Consider the following 24,154-nt stretch of genomic DNA (forward strand, 5'->3'; position numbering starts at 1 on the left):
GTCGAAAATTTGAAAATAAAACACCTCCTGTAAATATATATATTTTAGGCTATCGCAAAAAAAGCGCAAGAATAAGGGATTTCGCGTAAATGAAGTAGTTGCCTTTCAGGTTCTTAACACTTCGATGGAAAAACATGAGGGACTACATTGTAGGGATGCTACATGTTATATGACACGTCAAGTGGTGTTATGTACCAGTTGTATGAAGATAAATTATCTTGTAACCTCCTTAACAAGAAGCACGAAAAATGAATGCAAAATGCTACTTCCTTTATTACTTTAAAATGCTAATTACTATTGCTGCATCATCTTAGAAGTTACGGCGGATAATTTCAGCAAAATCAGCGGAATGCTATCTAATCAAGTGCAAGAAAAAAATTGTACACCCGTCTCACCAACAAAATTTTTATCTCTATATTTTCTGAACACGAGGACGTGTATTTCGCCACCTCTGAGGCTGTCGCATTAGCGAAACGTAACAACTTAGCGAACGCACAAGAATTAATTGGAGTATTGCCCAGGTATCTCCAGTGTCTTCATTGCTATTTGCGCTATGTTTAGTATTGTTTTGTGTAAAGGTTCTTAAAAAGCTCTATTGTTACAGTCTTTAAGCACTGCGACTATAAGGTCCAAGCGTTGGCGGCGCACGCGGACGATATTGCTGTGTGCTGTGCTGACTTAAAAAGTGTTCCAAAAATAGTGAGAGATGACTGCAGCCTTTTGTGAAGCCACAGGCGCTGCTGTGAACTGGGTAATGAACCTAGGCCTATCGTATGAAAACTCGCCAATTACATCAAAGTTGTACTGCAACTTGCCGTGTTCCGATTCACCAAACCTACACTTCGGAATCGTGTTGCAGCACCAGAGAATCAACCATGGATTACTGCGTCGAAGAAATTGAAAGAGTAAGAGAGCATTCTCACACACAGGGTGGTCATATATTGCCAATGTTTTCAAGATGAAGTGTGTACAATGCAGTTCTAGTGGCTCAAATGTTTTGTAAATTGCAAGTATTGTGCGTTACGAGAGTGTCAGTACATAAACAGCACAGGGTGTTTGCAGTTTTTATTTGGGACACCAGTTGGGGACACACAATCCATTGCAATCTGTTTCAGGTGGCACAAAGTGGTGTACTCCGATTTTGGCATCTATTTTCGAAGCAAATAGTCTCATACCTTATCTTTCTGCGTGATCAGAGAGGTGCATTCTTTAGAACTGTGACGCAGGTGCACCTGCGGGAACATTTCACTGATCATGTTGTGGGAACAAGCGCCGTGACACATTATGCACCACCAGGTTTTCTACGCCCAGAAGTGGCTGCTTATCAATTACTCTGTGCAGATGTTTCTCTTGAATTCCTTAGCTTGTAGGAAGGAAAAAGCTTTAAAAAGATTTGGTGGATGTTTCATCCAACATCTATATCCAATGCACGGATTGCACATAATCCGTCGCATTCAGAGATAGTTTTGGTTGTCTTTCATACCAGACATTAAGTTTAGAATATGTCATCACTTCGAGAGATTTAGTCCCGACAAACAATGCGTCTATACGATGTACATTTATGCACCGCGTCCATCTAATACTACAAGTAAATGAACAAAAGTAGCATTATCAGCCTTCATTTTTATTGATCCGAAAGCATCAAATGGGCCATTGAGCGAAAATTCCAGCTCCTGTAGTTAGTAGCAGTGATTACAACAATGCCGGTGCCTGTAATCAATATTCATTTCGCAATGATGCCGTGTCACTGCCACTGTCGATGCTAATGCCAATGTCACTGCCGATGCCAATGGACAAATTCCCATTGGCTGTGACGCCACGTCAAGAGCGCGCCAGGACGGAGCAGAGTGGGCGAAACGGAATACCCGCTGCGGCTACAGCAAGCAGGTGTTTAGTTTGGGCAGAGAGCATCACCTCACCGCAATGCCACGTCACACTCACTCTCGCTCTTTGAAGCTGGCGCGGAGCCCGATCCCACACCGCATGCTGCTGCTGCTGGCTGGCTGAGGTAGCACGTACCGTTATCGCCTACCGGCCTTGGTGGCCGCTGCTGCTTCCTCACTTTCATCAAGCAGAACGGCGGTGGCATATGACGTTGGCACCACAGGCTGCTGCAGCTGCTTGCTCGCTCGGCTAGCACATTACACTATATGGTACATTACTCGACACACCAAACTCGAATGACCGTTCCGAGGTGTTCAAATGGACAATAATAATTTCACATTGACAAATTATACCAAGTGCGTAAGTGTTATCGGCTTCTTTTTTCTATTTTTTGGCACCAAGTTGGTGCGAATAGCGGGGCCGAGGAAGGTTCTGCCAGGAAAAAGCGTAACTGCATGGACAAATGCAGCATTACATACGCACGAAGTGCGTAGCTGTCCTCAAATTATTTTTTTTGGCGCCACTTTGGCGTGAGTAGCGGGGCTGAAGGTTCTGGCGGTAAAGAGCGTCAATGCATTTACGAAGGCAGTAGTGCAGGTAAGTGCGAATGCAATAGTTCCAGGGACCGCTTAGAGGCTTCCCTCCTTCTGTTTTCAAAATCATGTCTTGTGTGCCACATTGCAATTAGTTTAGGCAGAATAAAGACAGAATTTCGCACTTTATCTAAGCGCCATAAAAGGCTGTGTACGAGCACTAAAGTTCTGCCTTCACTCAGGTGTTCCTAACGCATGGCTTCAAGCTAGAGAGGAGATCTCGGATCTCGAATTTGATCGTCAATGCCAGTTTAGTCGGAAATACAGTTCATGAACCCACTTGCTGAACCTCAGATCGTGACATTTAGGTGAATTCTAGTGCACCTGTAGACAACGTCAGGAAAGACGGTTTCGCTTCAAGAAAGGAATCTATTTCGAATAATACCTTTCTGCACCAGACTCGGAAGCTGGTCCTAATGGTTCTTCTAGTGATATCCCAGAACTTCGACCATTGTGCTTGCGTCTTCGGCATATCCATATAATATTCGACTTCAATGAATGCACCGATGGAGATGCTGACTGCAGTTAAACACGTGCTGGGTTACAATGCGCGTAATACGCCTGCCCAACGGGACAACATATGTTTGTTATAGGCACATATGTTTTCACAGACATTTCAGCCTTTCAGAGCTTTCTAAGCTGATTTGCTCACTGACTCATTATTTCACAGCCACTGTAGCATTTGGCTTAGGAAACCGCCACTCACTCAATTGTGTTATTTAGCACTCTATTAAAGTTCTCTTTCATTTTGTGATAATCCATATGCTGTCTAAAAATCACCAGAATTGAAGATATGTTCCTAAGTCTGTATGTTCGGCAACGAAGTGTCCTGGTTGATTTGATCTAGAAAAGCAGGCAATGAATCAACGCTGGTCGTTTCCGCTGCAATATCCAGTCGCATTACGCAAGTGCACTTATATGCTTGTATACCTTGTTTTCAATGTGCTCACAGCTATTTTCTCTCAGCGATGCACTTTGTATCGTGGTCGCCCGTGGTGTAACATTAATAGCGCAGAGGCCGCTTAGACCGCGAAAAGTGCGCGCGACTTTTCTCGAACTGCGGTTGAACCAGTTTTGTTCAAGGCCCTTTCCACGCCTCCGTGAAGTGGGTCACGCGGCGCGAGGCAGCATTTGCGTCAATATTGACGCCGGAGCACCTTCGTTCCGTCGATAGCTCAGTTGGTAGAGCGGTGGACTGTAGAAGTATCACTGAGGCGGACATCCATAGGTCGCTGGTTCGAATCCGGCTCGACGGATGACTTTTTTATTGATTTCGCGAGTGCATTCGTTGTTCCTCTGTCTTTGCAAGTACAGCATATTTGACTGCAGTTGCTATTTCGCCAGATCGGGAAGGGAAGAACTGGTTGCTTAGCAGCAGGAATTTGCTTTGTACTAATGGCAAAACATTTTTTGCGGATTTTGAAGAAATATATCTTTCTTGCCACATTTATCACACTGCATGAGAATACAAGCCGGATGGTAGTGGTTGCATCATAATCTTCCTTTTCATGGAGTGATAACTATAGTTTGTTGTAGCTTTGTTCAATAATTTGGACGGCACAATGGAATGAGTGTCGATATAACAAACAGGCATGTTTTATATATCGTCCTCATTTTCATGGTATTGAATTAGATCTTTGCGAAGGGCGTAAGCAAGTGTCCCGGGTCAGTTTTTCTTGTGCTTGAGTCGTCGGCACTCTCATCAGTCTCGCAGGATGTATAGAACATTCTCTGAGTGTCATTGCCGTTGAAATGTTTTTATTAGCGATATCTTTTTGTGGCCGACGTTACCGAAATATGGGCTGTAGAAAAGTATAAATATCTTTTAACGCAGCAGATATCTGTAGCAATTTTTTTCGTTCACAGCAAATAAGCTTTTTTGCTTTTTTTGGCACGCGTATAGAAACTAATGTCAATCATATAGGGTGTAATTTGTGCCGCTATATAAAAACAATGGAATGCCACGTAGCTGGATAGAACCAAGGTTGTGTTGTTTGCTGTCGCTTAGGAGCAAGTCCGACTGTTATTTGTATTTCGCCTAATTACATATTTAGTTATTAATAATAAATAATTTCCAAATATTGCATTCAGAGCAAAAATGTCAATCCGAGAATTCAAGTCTATCTCCAAAAATTGCTGATCCATCTTTCTGTAGGTCAATACGTCCACCATAAATGTTTTTTCCAAGCCTGAAAGATGGCCGCAAAAGCGAGCGAAAAGTGCCACGCGGTCGTGTTTTGCGGGATGTATTTAAGGATTGTAAAAGAACTGTTATCTTGCATGTATTGAGCAATAGAAAGGTGGATCGGCAATTCTCGATCGGGCTCGTGAAATTTGACGTACCTTTTCCAATCTTTCGGCGATATACGACGAATGGCTGACTAAATGCTGGCACCCTGGTTCGAATTCATTCCATTAGTTGTTTTATTTTTTATTATCTTTTTTCGATTGTTCTACAAGCGTTCCTAATGTCGCCTGCGGCATAGCACACTGAGTATGGTTAGACGTGCGACGGAATAGGCTCGAAGTGATGTCTTTCTCGAGCATAGAAGCCTGAAACTAAATCGTAGTCAATAAGGTAGCGGTAATTATTATGGCCCTTTCACTGCTGGAAATAATGCCCGATGTCGAAAGGCAGCGATATCAGCTTGAAGTTGAACCAAAAGTGACTCCTGGCCCTCCTCATGACGCTTCTTCGTGCCTTCTCTTTCTGATATGAGATCCAATTGCACCCCTATTGTTTGACCTGATTTTTATTTCTGTCTGTCTTTTGCGATCTGGGAAGGTATAATCTCCTTGTATTTGCACGGATACCCTGTACTTATGTGCTGTGGGACCACAAGAACAACGATGACTTGACCTCGTGTCTGCGGCGTCACAACCAGCCGTACTGACCACTGGACCACGCTATACCGAATTTCACAACACTGAAGGTTGGGTGTGTAACTGCCCGTTCATTTTAGCACAGAAGGGCATGTGGAAACAAGGACCAAAGGACAACAACGACCGCGAAAGCGTCGTCCTATTGGCTTTGCATGTTGGAGCTTGCTCTAGCTCACACTGTATGTTCTTAAGATGAAAACAAATTCGTGAGATAACTCTGTCTGTAACCAATACTAATACGTGTTTATGGGTTATTTGCTGCAACTAGCAATACGGCTGCCCCGCCTAATGTAACGAATGTTCGAACCGAGCACGTACTTGCCGAAAAATTCAGAGCCCTTCCACTATGGGAAGATGGAAGACCAGCCAAGCTGTACTCGTTTATAACTATATTGAGTTCATCATCAGCCTATATTGATATCCACTGCTATGACGAAGGCCTCTCCCTGCAATCTCCAATTACCCCTATCTTGCGCTAGCTGATTCCAACTTCCGCCTGCAAATTTCTTAAATTCATCACCATGCCTAATTTTCTGCGGTCTTCGATTGCGCTTCCCTTCTCTTGGTATCCATTCTGTAGCTCTAATTGTCCACCGGTTATCCATCCTACGCTTTACAAGGCCTGCTCAGCTCCATTTTTTCCTCTTAATGTTAACCTAATGTCAACTTAAACATTTTTTCATCTTAATGCCAACTTTTTAATGAAATGACAGGAATACTGCAAAATGCAAAAAAAAATGAAGGGAGCTTGTGTATTTATCCAGAATGGCTACTGCTATCTGCCTTAAAGAAGCGCAAGCTTTTGTGGGGAAGTGTAAGAAATGATAAACTTCGAGGAAAGAAGGTGTCACTTATACAGGACAAGCTCAAGGTTGGCAGGCATGCATGTTCTTTTGGAACGAATCGCAAACCAAACGGGTACAGGTTGCACACGTAGTTGCAGTACTACGTGTACAAGGCTCTTCATCATCAGCTCGCAAACTCGCTGAATTCACGGTGGTGATCGAGCAGGGGCTATCTGACCACTAACTTGCTTGTGTTTGCTTACTTGCTCGTTTCCTGCGCTAAAACTGAAAAATCTTCTGTTCATTTTGTCAAAGACTATTCTCGCGCAAACGACGCGTGCGTGTTTCATTACTTCGAAAATTGTCTAACTAATTTTGACGAAAATATTGTTAACTTACTTTGGACCCGTTTTAAGGATATGTGTCATCTTTGCCGTGATAAAGTCATACCAAATGAGAAAAAAATAAGTTCACAATAAACATCATGGATCAATCGCAACATAATTCATATGAAATGCAAAATTAGGAGATTAAAAGGCCCGTACGCAGCCAAACTTGATATCTGAAGTGCAAGACGAGCTTGCCGTTCATGGTTTTGGCACGTTAAACCCATAATTTAATTTGAGCTTGCCGTTGCCGTGCGTAGTTCAAAGGATTATTATTTTAACTCATCTCTGTCTAATGTTCTTACAAACGATCCAAGTAAATTTTGGAATTACATTGCCGAGAAAAAGTTAGGTCCATCACCTCTTCATAAAGTTGCTAGTTAATAATACCTAGGAGTGATACTTAACTATAGACTATCATGGAATGATCACATAACACTTGCGCTTCAGCTTTCAGAAAACTATGCCTCTTGAGATAAAAATTTAACAAAGCCCAATCTAACGTAATAATTATACGCTACATCTCCCATTTAGACCTAACCTGGAGTATGCATCCATAGTTTCGGATCCGTACATCCGTGCAAACAGACATGCAGACACAAATGCATGCTTGCACACGCCCACACACATGGATGAACGCACACACATACGCACACATGTAAGCACATACGCACACGCAAACACACATGGACGCACGTGCGCACACCACATACACGAACATTCACGTACACACATACGCACGCACGCACAAAGCGCACACACATAAGCATACAAGCACGCACATGCACACACATTACGACTAGTTGTCATGACGACTACAGTTGTCAGCCTAACGGCATGTGTGGACGGACGAACAGACGGGACATACAAGGCAAATCGAATTTCGAGCACTTCTGCCGCATTAGGGAAAAAAGCCGGACAGATCCCACGCCCTGTGGGAATCGATATTATGCGAAGCAGTGTGCGGGGAACCTACTATGTTAACGAAACGACCATGAGAGCACCAAGACGTAGGCGGCTCTTTCATAACCTACATGACATTCATGTCATGAGTCCTCAGGAGTCCCTTGAGCTACACCTAAGAGTCCTTAAGGCGAAATCCTTAGTCATGCTCATGACTATGACTTCGACCACCAACCTTTGGCCTTTTCCTTCACATAGTACCACATCCGAACCCATTCCATTTCTTTTCGAGTGTTAATCTTTTTTCGGTGAGTCATTCTCATTTTTGCTGAGTCATGGTCATGACTGACTTCTACCACAATCGTTTAGTTTTTCCTTCACTTAGTACCCATGTCTAAACCCATTTCAGTAGTTTTTGAGTACTATTCTTTTTTGCTGAGTTATTGTCATTTTCGCTGAGTCATTCCCGTGATTATGACTACCATCATCTTTTAGTGTTTCCTTCACTTCGTGCCCACGTCCAAATCCATTCCAGTGGTTTATAAGTGTTAATCTTTTTTTCGCTTAGTCATTGTCATATTTCTGAGTCATGCTCATGACTATGATTTCTACCACGATTCCTTGGTATTTCCTTACCTCAGTAGACACGTCCGAACTCATTTCAGTGGTTTTTGAGTGTTATTTATTTTTCGCTGAGTCATTGTCATTTTCCTGAGTCATGGTCATGACTATGACTTCTACCATCATCCTTTAGTGTTTCCTTCACTTATTACCAACGTCAGAACCCATTTAGGTGGATTTTTAGTGTTAATATTTATTCGCTGAGTCATTGTCATTTTTGCGGAGTCATTCTCATGACTAGAGGCCAGATCCTTAGGCATTAAAAAAGCGCCTTTTAGGCGCCAAAAATAGGCAGGCAAAACAACGTTTTAGGCCTCCAACGTCGTAAATATAAGCACAATAAATTTTTACATAAATGCAAATAATTTCAAACGAAGACGTGCACGGCCAATATCTACGATAGGAAAACTAGAAATGTTATTGTCTACGATGGCACAAAGGCGCCAACAGTGGGACATAGCCATGTAATTATCCCATAAAACTACTGAACTAATCACGCTCAATTGGCTTAATTCAATAAGCACACTGCTCATATTCATGTTCAAAGGCCATGGTACTCGAGCGTCGCATGTAGTGAAACAGGCATGAAAGCGAATACTTGAAAGCTGGGAATACTGATTTAAAAAAGCAATACTTTGTCTGCCAGATGCAATTAAACAAGACACAACAAAAACAGACAAATAACAAATGCAAGAGAGACTACGATTTATTAAGAAATTAGCATGTTCTTACATGAGTACTGTTAGGTACAACTCTTGGCAATTTTCTCATATACAATTACATTATCCAAATTGTACAGGCAAGACGTCCCAACACTGCCAAATACACTTCCGCCCATTTGAAGTGCACATGTTTGAAGAAATCTGTTTGGAGAGCACGCGGAACGTATTTTGAGAATCAATGTGAAGATTGTGGAAACAATAGCAAACTATACCACCATCTCCAGATTTTGGATTCAAAATTGTGCCTCTTGTCACTGAGAATGATCTCGTACGCTGAGAAGGAACGCCCGACGGCAGTGAACACCTTAAAAAAGTAAATTACAAACAAAACAAAAGTCGCGTGCACATCACATTTTTCTTTCTTCTTTTGCTGTTCACTCTCCTTTCCCCTGACGGCTCTCCGCGGTTTCGCATTCGCCAACCCCTAGCGCAATGTCAGCGCGGCGGCTTTTATACAGGCCGGCGAGTCCCATTTCAATGCTGCTAGCAGTTGTTTTCCGGGAGTTGGTTGAAGTAAAGGACTAGGTTGAACCCCATAGAGTTCCGTACAGTCAATGCTGCCCGGTAACATGAATAACGGTCTCTAACTGCGCTCGAAAGCGAAACTTGCGGCTAAATAGAGTTAATATAGGCGCCGATATTGAAAACATTGTATTTATAGGCATTTAAGCACAAACGCCAAAATAGGCATTTATAGGCACTATAAAACACTATGAAAGCCCTTCTTAACCTCTAATTCATGCTCATATATCAAAGTGGGGCGATATGAGCGCATTGAACAAAAAAGGCATTTGCCTAAAATACGCTCTCTACTCATGACTATTACTTCTACCAACATCCTTTAGTGTTTCCTTCACTTAGTATCCACATCAGAGCCCATTTCAGTGGCTTTTGAGTGTTCATCTTTTTTCGCTGAGTCATTGTCATTTATGCTCAGATGCTCATGACTATGACTTCTACCAGCATCCTGTAGTGTTTCCTTCACATAGTACCCACGTCAGAACCCATTTCAGTGGTTTTTGAGTGTTAAGATCTTTCGCGAAGGCATTGTCATGACCTACATGACACGCATGTCATTCATGACCTATCACTTATGTTCGTCAGACACTCCTGTCATACTATGCCAATTTTGGTACCTACGAAGCTAACGAAACGACCATGAGAGCACCACGATGTAGGCGGCTGCTTCATGACCTACATGACACGCATGTCATGATATTCATGTCATGACATATCATGTATGTTCGTCATATGCTCTTGTCATAGTATGCCAATTTTGGTACATACCATGTTAACGAAACGACCATGAGAGCACAAAGTCGTAGGCGGCTAGATAGATAGATAGATAGATAGATAGATAGATAGATAGATAGATAGATAGATAGATAGATAGATAGATAGATAGATAGATAGATAGATGCTGTCAAAGTAGCAAATGTTCGCCAAGAAATGCTTCGCATTTAAAATTGTTATCTGGATTCCAGGTACAGATCGATGTCTTTTTCCTAGGTGCGGACCCCCATGTTATACTCGGCAGGCATTGCGTAGCGTCACGTAGCGCTCCGCATTGCTACGTGACGTTCATACTAGGCTAGCTAGGGGATTACGCCATTAGCTACTCTCTCGGAACACGTCAGGTACGGAAACTGGGTCATCAGAGTGAGTTCGTGAAACCCGTCGTCGGCGCCGTGGCTTAGTTGGTTAAAGCGCCTGTCTAGTAAACAGGAGATCGTGAGTTCGAATCTCACCGGTGCCTTGTTAATAATTTTTTATCACATGCATTTACTTCACACGCAACATTCTACTTGCACCTGCATTCCCAACCGGCCGCGAGATATTATCGCTCAGATTCTAACATTATAAGGGTGACATGACTTGACTATTGCGTGCAATGACTTTTCTGACACGGGAAGGCGAGCTGGTGTTTTGAAAGAAAAAAAAAAACGTTGCACCTTCCTAGAACAAGCACCGCCCTCACAAGGCATGTGCGTCGAGGTTGGTCCGGCGTATTAAATTGATTGATGTGCGTAGTGGACCAGCCCCATCGCGTCTCCCATAGAGTTCTACGTTTCCTTTTGCAAGTAATTGGAAAGCAGTACGCCCTTAGGATGGAAAGGCAACAGGACAGATACATAAAAAATAGGGACAATAGCATCGCTAGCGCCTTCTGTTTGTGACAAAATTCGGCTGCATTTTAAGCGTCCACTATACATAAAATTATTTCCGATAGACAAGGAAGTTTTCTAGGCGCACGTTTATATTTGATATGCGATGATGGCACATCTATTTATTTATAACTCGAAGAGAAGTTATTTTTTTTTTTTTGCTTTGAAACTCCCGATCAACTTGAGGTCCGTGGAACTTGGGTATCTGGTTGCCACATTCTGGCCAATTTTGTACAGATTAGACTTTTTGATGCCTACGATTGGGCGTAAGACAAAAAAAAATGGCTTCAAAATAATGCTCGGAACAAAAATACGCACTAAGTGTGCGTACAACTACGTACGGAGCAGTAATAATGCGCAATTTGCGCAGAAAGGCCAAACCTAAACTCAGATGCGTTTGTTCAAACTGCGCGTGCGTAACCGTGGTATCGGAATTTTGGCTTCACAAATAGAAATATTCGCTGATCCCGCTGATTGAGAATTGCAAAAATATCGGCCGATCCTGATGGTAGTGCAGTCTAAACAACTAACGACATGGTACACTTATGTGCCCAAGATGACGTTGTAGTTCTTCGATGTTAACAGCTGTTGACTTGCATTTATTTATTTGTTTATTTAGTTATTTTCATTTATTTACTTATTTGTTTATCTACCATTTTAATAATACAGTGGTGGGAATTCCCTTCAGCGTTATGAAGCAGCCATTGAAGCAGGCAAAATCTTATTTTGGAGCACTGTAATCACTGTATAGCCCCTCCTGCATGGACCACACGGTGGTCTGCAGTATTGCTAAATAAATAAAAAATAAAAATAAAAAACCCTACTACTGCGTTCGGAGCACGTGTAAGCTTTCCACGAAAGCGCGTGCTGAAAACGAAATATAGTTTAGTGTTCTCTTTAGTTCACGTACTCATTTATTAAAAAAAAAACTTGGGGCAAAATAAGTGATCCACCGCACCAAGCTACGACGGCAGCGGCGAACATATTAGAGCGCCATGCCGCAGGCACCGCTCTGCAAAGCCACGTAAGGAACATTAAATGGACGCCATAAAGACAAACACTCTTCGATTTTGTGGTATTGAGAAGATTATTAGAACAGCAAATGCAGGTCAAAGTTTTCAATAAATTTTTGTTCCGCAGTACCAGCGCTCGCTTGATGTCACGGATTTCAAAGTATTTTTCGTATTTGGGCCATTGTGGACCTGTATGAGCTCTTGAAATTTGCTACGTAGTATTCTGCTCTTCTAGGATGGAATGTAGTATAACTCCACCGAAGAACAGTTCTATGGGCCAGAACAGTTGCCATCGAAATATCTATGACCTCACGGTGATCTAGGGCGGGAAATCCAAGGCGCGGGGTCTCCACCTGCATTTCGTTTGTGCATCTCTTCTGGCTTATGAAGCCTGTTTTAACGGTAAGAGGGGCTCTTTTGTTATTTATATGGGTAATTTAATAGTGCAGCTGAAATTAGTTTCTTTTTGTATCCATTAAGGGACTACTTCGTAGTTTTGATATACCGCACATTTCGATTTCCTTTTTTTTTAGTTTACCATATCAGGGCGGTGCGAGCACGTAATGTTCCTTATTCCGCTACTGGCATGCACTCGCAGGAAAGCGGGAAGGGCTTGACTACTTGCTCGTTCGGATTCCACTTTTTAAAGCGAATCTATGTTTGCCTCTTCTCGCTGCTGGGTTTCTTGCAACACCACCAGATGGCTGAAGAAAACGAGTAACAGCGCTGAACAACGGGACGCATGGGTCAGTGCTGTTACGGGCTGACAGAAATGTTTTGTCTCTCTCTCCCTCATTTTCTTCAGACATGTACCAACCAGCCCAAGTTAACACAACACATGATTGTGCCGAATAGCGTTCGCCGCCGCGGCAGCATTTCGCCGTTTGTGCGTATGGCGCGTGCTGTGCTTGCTTTCCTATGCGACAAAAATGCAGCTGCTGGGCTGTGGAGCTCGCGTGCTGGGCTGTGGCAGTGTAAACATTACAATCGTTCATAGCCTGAAGAGAGCGCTTGGAGCTGGCGTCTCAACAGCGTGCTGGCCAAGTATGGAGAAGCAGCACGTAAAGACTCGCCAGCAAAATGGCTCCAAAGCGTGCACTCAGCGTCGATGGCACCCAGGTCCGAAAGAAGCGTTGGCGGAACATCAGTGTCTTCGCTACGCAGCGAAACGTTGTGCCCACCGTATATATACGCGTATGTATACAATGTATACATAAAATTATAATAACAAATTTAATTACGTGCCGCCCCATAATTAAAGTAGTGTTTAACACTTCTGCCACAATGTCATGTGCCATGTGAGGCAGTGATAATGCTCAGCTCTCTCAGAGATTATGAACAATGACGCACAACAACGCCTCAAGCAAACGCGTCTCCCTATGTGTTCTGTGGACTATGCAGGCAAACAGCAGAGGTACACGCAAGGTGAGGTCTAAGATCAACTCACCAGTCTCGTATTGGACTAAGCACTGAAGAAATTACACATTCGCCGCCAACATCACTGCTAATTAGCGTCGATCAAAGCAAACAGCATACAAATCTTCACCTACATCGATTCCCACAGTGCGTGGGATCCGCACATTTGTTACCACGAGTTTCACCAAAGGGACATGTGTTACCCAAATACATTGTTGACAAAGAGCATGAACCACGGTCTAGTACCTGATCACCATGTGTTTGGTTATTATGCCAAAAGCTAAATTCAACAACCTTGAATCCTCTTGAAAAAAAAAGAACGAACGGAGCACAGTGAAACTAATAAAGTAGCAAGCAAGCAACATGAATAAGTACGGTGGACATTGACCCCATTTTTGTCGGCAAAGCACCATTGCGCATCAGCCCTCGACGCGTGAAGCTACTGAGTTGATCACGCTATTGCAAAGCTAGCTTAGCCACCCAACTCACCGTAGCCCCACGCATGTCTTCAAGAGTGATGTATAAAAAGGTTCAGTGACGTTTCATTCGTCGAATTACAAGATTTCATAAATACTTTGCCGCAAAAAAGTACTTCTATGCGTTCAGCAGAAGGGGAATTATTGGCAATCAAAGGTCGCGTATGATACCCTTCGCTGTGCTCCCGTTCCTTTTTCAGTGCCTTGCACTGCGAAGGCTGCGGTGGCTACAACGCTCCGCCTACTGAACATCAGCGTGACACTCAGCTCAAATTTGATTTGGAATGTTTACGTAGACGTCACTACTTACAATTTCGGCACCTACCATGTGCCCAAAGCGGTTGCCCTCGGCGAGAGCCAGTGGGCTCAGGCAGTGGACTCGTTGCGGAACCCCGGGAATGGCCGCGGTATCTATACGTTACGTAGCAGACTGCAGTTACGTGCAACTGTGGTGGGTATGCGCAGAGTTTGCTTTGTGAACGACAGGGCTTGAGGGCGCCCTCGCGCTCGTATGCTCCAGGCTGGGCGTGGTGCGGACCGACTTTGTCCTGCAATCGCTTGACCGACAGATAGCAGCCACGACCAACTTGCGCCTTTTCAAACGCTATCAATAGCTCAATACGAAGCGAAGTCTGCCAAGGCGCTTGTCTCACCAAGAGCGGCCATGGGATTACGCCCTGGCAAGCATGCGTGTGGTATGATCCGAAGTTTCGCATGGTTGGACGTTAGTTGAGCGTTCCAAACTTGCCGAATTTGGCGAGACCCAACGGATACGAACCCGATTAGTAGGGTGGCCAACGTTTAATTCCAACGTGGGTGGCGGCGGCCGAGCGTGAGCAGACGATAATCGTCTTCTTCTGGAAGTACGTAATTCTTGTCGCAATTTGGAAGCAGATTTTCGCTTACCCCAGCCTGTTCATTAAACTGCGTCAAAAACTATACATAGTCAAAGCGGGAAGAAGCGCAATGATGCAAACACCACTCTTTATTGATGTCAGGTATTCATGTTTGCAGTTTATTCTGGTAACATACATGTACAGAAGTGGGTATGAGACTGTGCAGAAGGGGTCCCATAGCGAAAACGCTGTACGGGTACATCGCATAATATGTTACATTAAATGTAAAACTACTGCACAGCGAAAAGAAATATAAAATGGCGGTTGCGATAAAATACGAGCAGGTTTTGTTCTTCTTTCTGGTGTTTCACGTGCCAAAACTAGTTCTGATTTTGAGGCACGCCGTATAATGGCATGGCTCCGGATTAATTTTTACCACCTGGGGTTCTTTAACATGCACTACCGCGCAAGCACACAGGCGTTTTTGCATTTCGCCTCTATCGAAACGCGGCTGCCGCAGTCGCGATTCGATCCCGCGATCTCGAGCTCAGCAGCGCAATGCCTTAGCTGACTACGCTACCGCGGCGGGTAAAATACAAGCAGTACCACAACTAATATTACAACAATTAAACACGTACAATAAATTCAGGAATTGATTCAGTAAATAACCAGAAAAAATGTTTAAGATTAAACAATATTAGTCGTCCTAATATTTTTCTTGAGTTCATATAACAAACTAGTTCCTGGTGGGCGAGCAAGTTCAAGTTGATTGAAAACGAAAACGAGGCTGTTCGAGTGATTAAGAGAAGACTACTTCGACAGCGTCCAGAGCATCATCAGATAGTGTCCGTTGTCCTTCAGAAAGATGAAGCCATGCCAAACCAAAGCTGATGCGATATGAAAGGATGGAACTGAAAATCGCAATGGTCTTCATTGGAACAAAAAGGGTTGAACTGTGCAGAGACCGCCTAATGTAGCTTTGCATATATATATATATATATATATATATATATATATCTATATATATATATAGCAAGAGACACTTCGATGGTGGTCGCGAGGGTAACAGAATATATAGCATGGCTTCGCAAGGTTATCGTGACCTGTAGTCGGTGCTGACAGCCTTCCTACCGCTGATGAGGACACGCCGTTGGCGGTTGCCGTTGGCGGTGGACTTTCCGTCAGATGCAGGCGGAATGCGTGCGAGCCGTCATACCGAGTTATTTACTTGCGTCCAGTGAGAAAAAGAAATTCCCGCTCGCATTCATTGAATGGGAAGTGACGAACGTTAGAACACAAAATGTACAGTTTTCAGTTAATTGCGTGGAACACTGATTAGGCAATTGACGCATACTTGTTTCGGCACAAGAACTGTCTCACTCGCACGAGGATGACTTGAGATTCATTTATAGTCATGTGCCTCAGTCGTGAACCTTAGCTTGAAATGTGAGCTGGCGAGGGAAGTTATACACGACCAAAAGTGTGACCCCTAGTGTATGCAAAGTCTTGAGCTTTTCTTCTGTCAACGACATTCTTCAATGTTCCGGGTCAAATGATGAAAGAGTATATACTTTTCTTGTGCATTTTTGGGTGTGCTTGTATGATTCGGGCATCCGATGTCGGATTTTATTTATGGTATGTAGACGATGCTTTCGGAGGGAGAGGCGGACACTTTGACACAAGCTTCATTTGCTGCCGTTAATTGCATTTTGCAAAACTTCCGTATCCCGGCACAAATTTGAAAACACGTGGCCTCTCCACAGCCACTCAGAGGGTCACCACGCCAGATCATGGCGGCCGTACAGCCACCATACGTATCGAGAATAGGGCCGTTTGTGTCCCTTTCGTGATGAACTGCCAATGCTGTGCGCTGCTTCTCCTCTCTAAATTAGAGCGAATATACTCTTTCATTGCCTGTCCTTCGCGATGTACGTCGTTTCTACCATGAATTACCATATAGCCCAAGCCACCACTCTTGTTCGAATATACAGCTCCTGATGTCAGGCAACACGTGACCGTAGTGGTCATTTGCAGAAAGACCTGCCCGCAGTGAACTAGCTTAGAGACGAGCTAATAGATAATTGTGATACGTGATTGTAAGTTTCCTAGTCGCCACGCAGGCGCATCGGAAAAATACGCAGCCCAAGAGAAGCGGCTGCTGTCATTTAAATTGATGACGATGGACCGCACTTGTTGCCATCACAACAGATCTGCGTCTTTACTATAGTGGCAAGAACTCCTTACAGTTTAAGTTTATTCCTGTTTGCTTGTCCTGTTTACCTGCCTGCTTGCTTGCCTACCAGCGGGCCATCACAGTCACTTTATTTAAAGATACTGGAAGTAGGCACAGCGTGTCGTTTGTACTAAGAGAACAAACGAGAGTTCGGCTGCTTTCTCTGTCACCTCAACACACTCCTTCCTTCCAAAACGCAAGCACTGCCGCTAATGAGCATGTTTCGTTGTTCAAGGCCACCGTGTTCGCGCCGGCTATTTCGGTACCTCCGCCACCACAGCACAGAGTGTCGTTTGTACTAAGAAAACAAACGAGAGTTCGGCTGCTTTCTCTGTCACCTCAACACACTCCTTCCTTCCAAAACGCAAGCACTGCCGCTAATGAGCATGTTTCGTTGTTCAAGGCCACCGTGTTCGCGCCGGCTATTTCGGTACCTCCGCCACCACAACACCACGCAGCAGGAAGCTCGTTTTTTTATAGCTTTCACGCCCCAGCAGGAAGCGGCTCTGACAAGTAGTGAGTGGTTTACGTTTCCTTGCTGCAACCAAAAAGTTTTAAAGGAGCATTTGCCTTAGCTTTGTAAAGTATTACAGACTGTGAATAACAGTTTCTTCTCAATCTATCTCAAAAATACATACAGGGCTAGGGCGTTCTTGCATGAAAAAATCAGGGGGTGTTGAGCTAAGAAAACAAGCAAACGAAAAGCATCAGAAAGAAAACCATGATATGTGTAATTTTCAATTGCAGGACTAGTGTTCATTGGGCGCTATCATATAATATTTGTTGTAGTGACTCAGTATAGCAATATTTACCTGTATAATACCTCGTGGTGTTGCGCTAATATCTCATCGAGTGCCTAAATATTTTGTTTTCTATGTGACTGCAAACAGCACTCGCGTATACAGTTTTGAACGGGTAATTGAGACATAGATTATACATTTATTTTGACAATCATGTGTTTTACCACGTCTTGGAACGCATAGTATATAATAGACTGAGCTGCACGTGTTATATGCCGTCACTTTAGCATCCAAGTGTTTATGCTTAGCAGGGTGATTTGGTTGATTTGGTTTGAATAACGGGTTTTAATGTCTCAATGCACAAACGTACTACTTGACGCCGTAAATGAAGATATTAACATCAGCCTAATCAATTTTATATAAAATATAGCGTTGTTTTTTTCTAGTCTTCGTGAGAATGCGGTCAAAACGCCCATGAAAGGAACATGTGACATCGCACTTTTCAGCTGAGTGCAAGGAACACGTAACAAGGAAACGACCACCTATTTCATCATCATCAGCAGCAGCAGCATCATCAACAGCCTATTTTTATATCCACTGCAAAATGCAGATAACAGAATTCAGCAATCAATTGTCACTGTGATAAATAACTTTCCATAAAAACATCAATTCCATGCCAGCGATGATAATGGAATGTGGTCAGTCACTAAGCTATACGTTTATTACAGACAGGTGCTCTCATTGGGGCCTCACTTTGCGGATGAAATAATGTCTGATGCTGCTGGTAGACTAGAATAATATTTGTCGTCACTGCCGAACTGAACTGTGCGCGATTGTTTAAGTCAGATGAAATACAGTCAAAAAATTGAGAAGCCAGACAGACTCAACAAGGTGGCTAGTCGGGCTAGTTGCTAAAAGTTCATGCTAAAAAGATCTTGAAGCGCACCGTAACATTAAAAAAAATTACAGGAAAGCTGACAGGACAGAGCTCTCCTGTCTGCATTCTGTAAAATTGTTTCTGTGTTGAGGTGTGCTTCAAGATCTTTTCAATGGACAGACTAACTTCGAGAATAATTTTGTTAGGATATGAAAAGCTTTGTGCGAATTGCAGGGGATAACATCGAGATCCCTTGATTTATTGAGAATACTGACAAAATAACAGGTGAAATGGTGACTAACTGGTGAAATGTGTGACTAGGGAATAATGTTTTATTCAACCTTGTTGAAGGAACAGAACCCCCCTGGGTGGCAGAACGGCTGTGACGGCCTGCTGCTGATCACGTGGTCTTGGGTTTTCTCTCGGACCAGTGTAGCCGTATTCAATGGGAGGAGAAACGCAAGAAAAGCTCCTATAAAGTGCTTTGCGTGCACGTTCTAGAACCTGAGGTGGTCGAAACTTATTTATGCTAAACACCTATTCTGGCTTGTGCTGCAGATCAGGCTTCGGGTATGAGGTGACAATGGGTTCGTAGGATAAGCATTCTTTGCAGCTGCAGCTCTGCCCACTGTGTCCAAGGTGCATTTGGAACTATGCTATTCTTCTGCCAATAGATCCCTCCGCCTGCCGAGACATACAACCAAAACTTGGTGTCACAGACGTACACGCAAAAAAGATGAAAACATGAATAGTGACGGAGAGAACGCGATGTGATGAACCATTTATTGGATCGAGTCTTCGAGAACAGACGCTGAAGAAAAAATATCGTAGTCCCAGCAGAGATACTGGATGTTATTGAGAGTCAGCTCGCTGGCTGAACTGCGTCGAACAAAAAACGAGTATAAAAGTCACATGGTTTGGCATTCAGTGATCGCATAAGCAGGGAACGTAGATTGGCTTGAGAACATAGGATGCCCGAATAACTTAGTCATGTATGGAAGAGGAGGAACATCTGTTGAGGCTACTTTAAAGTGAATTCGCAAATGATGTATTCCTAAAGAAAAATAGTTTTTAAGTACCGAAATTCCGAGAATACACAGATTGTGTCAAAAGTTGAAAATAAAACACCTCCTGTAACTATATAATTTCTAGGCTATCAGGAAAAAAAAACAGCAAGAATAAAGAACATCTACTAACTGAAGTAGTTACATTTCAGCTTGTTAACCCTTCAACGGAAAAAGATAAGGGACAACATTATACGGACGCTTTATTCAAACTGTTATATGACACGTTGAGCGTAAGTGGTGTCTAGTATGAGTGGGATGAAGAGAAAGGATCGTGTAATCGCTTTAACAAGGAGCACGAGAAATGAGCGCAAAATTGTAATTACTTAATTACTTTCAAATGCTCATTACTATTACTGCAACATCTTAGAAGTTACGGCGGAGAATTTCAGCAAAATCAGCTGAATGCTATCTAATCGAGTGCAAGAAATATAATTGCACACTCGTCCCGCCCAAAAAATGTTTATCTCTATATATGTTGAGCATGAGGACACGGGTACCGCCATGTCTGAGGCTATCTCATTACTTAGCGCAACATAACAACTTAGCGAAAGCATACGAATCTATAAATAAAAGAATAATAATTACCTATTAAAAAGGTTAACACTTTAAAACCACTGAAATGGATTCGGACGTGCGTACTAAGTGAAGGAAACACTAAAGGATGAGGGTCGAAGCCATAGTCACGATCATGACTCAGCAAAAATGACAATGACTCAGCAAAAAAAGAATAATACTCAAAAACCACTGAAATGGGTTCGGACGTGGCTACTAAGTGAAGGAAACACTAAATGAGCCTGGTAGATGCCATAGTCATGACTACGACACAGCAAAAATGACAATGACTCAGCGAAAAAAGATTTACACTCAAAAACCAATGAAATGGGTTCGGATGTGGTACTAAGTGAAGGAAAAGGAGAAAGGTTGATGGTGGAAGTCATAGTCATAGGCCGGATCTTTAGGCATTAAAAAAGCGCGTCTTAGGCGCCAAAAATAGGCAGGCAAAGCAACGTTTTAGGCCTCCAGCGTCATAAATATAGGCACAATAAATTTTTACATAAATGCAAATAATTTCAAACGAAAACGTGCGTGGCCTATATCTACGATAGGAAAGCAAGAAATGTTATTGTCTACGATGGCACAAAGGCCCCAACAGTTGAAAATAGCCGTGCAATTGTCCCATAAAACTGCTGGACTAATGACGATCAATTGGCTTCATTCACACTGCTCATATTCGTGTTCAATGGCCACTGTACTGGAGAATCGCATATAGTGAAACAAGCATGAAAAAGAATACTTGAAAGCTGGGAATACTTATAAAAAAAGCGATACTTTACGTCTGACTGACGCAATTAAATAAAGACACACCAAAAACAGACAAATAGAAATGCAAGAGAGACTACGATTTATAATGAAATTAGCATGTTCTTACATGAGGACTGTTAGGTACAACTCTTGGCAATTTTCTCATATACAATGACATTATCCGAATCGTGCAGGCAAGATGTGCCAACACTGCCAAATACACTTGCTCCCATTTGAAGTGCACATGTTTGAAGAAATCTGTTTGGAGAACACGCGGAACGTATTTTGAGAATCAATGTGAAGATTGTGGAAACAATAGCAAACTATACCACCATCTCCAGATTTTGGATTCAAAATTGTGCCTCTTGTCACTGAGAATGATGTCGTACGCTGAGAAGGAACGCCCGACGGAAGTGAACACCTTAAAAAAGTAAATTACAAACAAAACAATAGTCGCGTGCACATCACATTTTTCTTTCTTCTTTTGCTGTTCACTCTCCTTTCCCCTGACGGCTCTCTGCGGTTTCGCATTCGCCAACCCCTAGCGCAATGTCAGCGCGGCGGCTTTTATACAGGCCGGCGAGTCCCATTTCAATGCTGCTAGCAGTTGTTTTCTGGGAGCTGGTTGAAGTAAAGGACTAGGTTGAACCCCATAGAGTTCCGTACAGTCAATGCTGCCCGGTAACGTGAATAACGGTCTCTAACTGCGCTCGAAAGCGAAACTTGAGGCTAAATAGTGTTCATATAGGCGCCGATATTGAAAACATGCATTTATAGGCATTTATAGGCATTTAGGCACAAACGCCAACATAGGCATTTATAGGCACTATAAAAACACTATAGGAGCCCTTCTTAACCTCTAATTCATGCTCATATATCAAAGTGGGCCGACAGGAGCGCAATGAACAAAAAAGGCATTTGCCTAAAATACGGTCTCTACTCATGACTATTCCTTCTACCAACATCCTTTAGTGTTTCCTTCACTTAGTATCCACATCAGAGCCCATTTCAGTGGCTTTTGAGTGTTCATCTTTTTTCGCTGAGTCATTGTCATTTATGCTCAGATGCTCATGACTATGACTTCTACCAGCATCCTGTAGTGTTTCCTTCACATAGTACCCACGTCAGAACCCATTTCAGTGGTTTTTGAGTGTTAAGATCTTTCGCGAAGGCATTGTCATGACTTACATGACACGCATGTCATTCATGACCTATCACTTATGTTCGTCAGACACTCCTGTCATACTATGCCAATTTTGGTACCTACGAAGCTAACGAAACGACCATGAGAGCACCACGATGTAGGCGGCTGCTTCATGAGGTACATGACACGCATGTCATGATATTCATGTCATGACATATCATGTATGTTCGTCATATGCTCTTGTCATAGTATGCCAATTTTGGTACATACCATGTTAACGAAACGACCATGAGAGCACAAAGTCGTAGGCGGCTAGATAGATAGATAGATAGATAGATAGATAGATAGATAGATAGATAGATAGATAGATAGATAGATAGATAGATAGATATATAGATAGATAGATAGATAGATAGATAGATAAATAGATGCTGTCAAAGTAGCAAATGTTCGCCAAGAAATGCTTCGCATTTAAAATTGTTATCTGGATTCCAGGTACAGATCGATGTCTTTTTCCTAGGTGCGGACCCCCATGTTATACTCGGCAGGGCATTGCGTAGCGTCACGTAGCGCTCCGCATTGCTACGTGACGTTCATACTAGGCTAGCTAGGGGATTACGCCATTAGATACCCTCTCGGAACACGTCAGGTACGGAAACTGGGTCATCAGAGTGAGTTCGCGAAACCCGTCGTCGGCGCCGTGGCTTAGTTGGTTAAAGCGCCTGTCTAGTAAACAGGAGATCGTGAGTTCGAATCTCACCGGTGCCTTGTTAATGATTTTTTTATCACATGCATTTACTTCACACGCAACATTCTACTTGCACCTGCATTCCCAACCGGCAGCGAGATATTATCGCTCAGATTCTAACATTATAAGGGTGACATGACTTGACTATTGCGTGCAATGACTTTTCTGACACGGGAAGGCGAGCTGGTGTTTTGAAAGAAAAAAAAAAAAACGTTGCACCTTCCTAGAACAAGCACCGCCCTCACAAGGCATGTGCGTCGAGGTTGGTCCGGCGTATTAAATTGATTGATGTGCGTAGTGCACCAGCCCCATCGCGTCTCCCATAGAGTTCTACGTTTCCTTTTGCAAGTAATTGGAAAGCAGTACGCCCTTAGGATGGCAAGGCAACAGGACAGATACATAAAAAATAGGGACAATAGCATCGCTAGCGCCTTCTGTTTGTGACAAAATTCGGCTGCATTTTAAGCGTCCACTATACATAAAATTATTTCCGATAGACAAGGAAGTTTTCTAGGCGCACGTTTATATTTGCTATGCGATGATGGCACATCCATTTATTTATAACTCGACGAGAAGTTTTTTTTTTTTTTTTTTGCTTTGAAACTCCCGATCAACTTGAGGTCCGTGGAACTTGGGTATCTGGTTGCCACATTCTGGCCAATTTTGTTCAGATTAGACTTTTTGATGCCTACGATTGGGCGTAAGACAAACAAAAATGGCTTCAAAATAATGCTCGGAACAAAAATACGCACTAAGTTTGCGTACAACTACGTACGGAGCAGTAATAATGCGCAATTTGCGCAGAAAGGCCAAACCTAAACTCAGATGCGTTTGTTCAAACTGCGCGTGCGTAACTGTGGTATCGGAATTTTGGCTTCACAAATAGAAATATTCGCTGATCCCGCTGATTGAGAATTGCAAAAATATCGGCTGATCCTGATGGTAGTGCAGTCTAAACAACGACATGGTACACTTATGTGCCCAAGATGACGTTGTAGTTCTTCGATGTTAACAGCTGTTGACTTGCATTTATTTATTTGTTTATTTAGTTATTTTCATTTATTTACTTATTTGTTTATCTACCATTTTAATAATACAGTGGTGGGAATTCCTTTCAGCGTTATGAAGCAGCCATTGAAGCAGGCAAAATCTTATTTTGGAGCACTGTAATCACTGTATAGCCCCTCCTGTATGGACCACACGGTGGTCTGCAGTATTGCTAAATAAATAAAAAATAAAAAGAAAAACCCTACTACTGCGTTCGGAGCCCGTGTAAGCTTTCCACGAAAGCGCGTGCTAAAAACGAAATATAGTTAATTAGTGTTCTCTTTAGTTCACGTACTCGATTATTAAAAAAAAA

At 42.9% G+C, this 24,154-nt stretch overlaps 3 non-coding genes across 3 annotated transcripts; all 3 read left to right on the forward strand.

The window, feature by feature from the left end:
• The first annotated feature begins 3,641 nt into the window (after positions 1-3,641).
• Positions 3,642-3,733, forward strand: Trnay-gua (transfer RNA tyrosine (anticodon GUA)). Its single transcript is given in 2 exon segments — positions 3,642-3,678; positions 3,698-3,733. It is a non-coding gene; the product is annotated as a tRNA-Tyr (tRNA).
• A 6,726-nt stretch (positions 3,734-10,459) lies between these two features.
• Positions 10,460-10,533, forward strand: Trnat-agu (transfer RNA threonine (anticodon AGU)). Its single transcript has one exon. It is a non-coding gene; the product is annotated as a tRNA-Thr (tRNA).
• A 12,207-nt stretch (positions 10,534-22,740) lies between these two features.
• On the forward strand, positions 22,741-22,814 carry Trnat-agu (transfer RNA threonine (anticodon AGU)). Its single transcript has one exon. It is a non-coding gene; the product is annotated as a tRNA-Thr (tRNA).
• The last annotated feature ends 1,340 nt before the right edge of the window (positions 22,815-24,154 follow it).

This window comes from Dermacentor silvarum, chromosome 8, assembly GCF_013339745.2.
Source record: "Dermacentor silvarum isolate Dsil-2018 chromosome 8, BIME_Dsil_1.4, whole genome shotgun sequence".
Taxonomy (NCBI): Eukaryota; Metazoa; Arthropoda; class Arachnida; order Ixodida; family Ixodidae; genus Dermacentor; species Dermacentor silvarum.